The following is a 1674-nucleotide window of genomic DNA, read 5'->3' on the forward strand; positions in this document are numbered from 1 at the left end:
CTTCGGGCTGATGAGGGAGGGGGAGGGAAATGGGAGCCGGTAGTGGGGAGGAGGCAGAAATCTTTAATAAATAAATAAATTAAAATTAAAAAATGCTTTTAGAATAAAAAAAAAGAGGACATGTTGACCCCTGTCCCTGCCAAGTTCCATGTGCTCCTACTGTAATGTCCTGCCTTGAGGAGCTTCAGTGGTCACAGTGTCAAGTCAATGTGGACTAATGCTTTTAAAACCATGCGACACCACCTTCCTCCTTTTACACAAGTCCTCCTAAGTGCTTCCGTCACAGTGATGGGAAACTGACCACTGTTACAGTACCATAAGCACTTGTGGCCCTATTAACGCTTTTAGGTTCCTCATCCATAATGCTCTCAACACACAGTGCCAGACCATAATAATTCAACACTTTCTGAAATTTCATCACTCCTGTGGGGTATTGAAGGGATTGTTATTCTCAAAACCTTGAAGTACTGATTGTGTTTGTAAAAATGCCCATTCCATACCGTTGTTGCTCCTCTTCCTGTCTTCAGGGTCACAACTACAGTCATTCATAGGAATGGCCTTTGGTCCAGCTATGACAAGGGTTTCCACAGTTTCACGATAACCTGGTCTGAAATTTATCTACCAGGACAAGTCAGGACCTAGCTGTCCTCTTACAGAACAGAAAAGGCACAGTTGATCCTCAGTTTGGGTCCATTGATGAGTTGAGACTACAAAAAACAGCTGGATGATCAACATGAGCTTTCGGGCCTACACCATCTTCACGTGCCTCTGAATGGGCTTTACTCTAAAGCAGTGTTCTTAGCCTTCCTAATGCCGCGACTGTTAACACAGCTCTTCATGCTGTGGTGACCCCCACATTACTCTCGCTGCTACTACATAACTGCAATTGTGCTACTGTTATGAACTGTAATCTATATATCTGTGTTTTCCAGTGGTCTTAGATGACCTCGTGAAAGGGTTGTTCGGCTCCCCCACAGAGTCCACAACCCACAGATTGAGAATCGCTGCTCTAAGAGGACGGCCGGGGCTCTCCAAGTGGCAGGCCCTGTATTACGGATTCTCTGCATAGGCTGTTATGCATTAGCAGGAATCACACTGCTCTGGTTTTACTGTTTCCAAATGGAACATTATCATGCTAAAAGTTAAGAAAGATTCTTTTCACTTTATGTTGGCAGTGAAACTGAGTAATATGATCACACCGAAAATGTCCCTGCTCTCTTGCAGAATAAAAAGTTGTTTTTAAGAACTGACAAGTTGGAGCACAAGGCAGTTTCTGTTTTCACTTTACCCTCAAGAACTCATTGCACCAGCAATCTGAACTCTCGAGAATAATAAAATAATTATAGTTTTATTTTACTCTATTCTGACATTCAATTTGATCCATTTGTGTCTGCATATTTCAAAAAGAAAAAATGAAACTGGCTACATCAAGGAGGGGTTTTCTAGTCATCTAAAATCCTCTCTGGTTTTATTTTCATTTATACATTTCTTAAAAGTTCCTTTGTCAATGATTTTTGTGCCCTGAAGATACCAGTAAACTAACTCTCCTTGCAAAAAAAGAAAAAAATATCAGAAAATCCCCAGTGTTTTAAAATAATTTATAGATTTTAAGTTTGTACTAGTGTAGTCATATCTATCATAGGATGCCATTTTGAACATGCACACATGTGTTAG

Source organism: Microtus ochrogaster, chromosome 18 (assembly GCF_000317375.1).
Source record: "Microtus ochrogaster isolate Prairie Vole_2 chromosome 18, MicOch1.0, whole genome shotgun sequence".
Taxonomy (NCBI): domain Eukaryota; kingdom Metazoa; phylum Chordata; class Mammalia; order Rodentia; family Cricetidae; genus Microtus; species Microtus ochrogaster.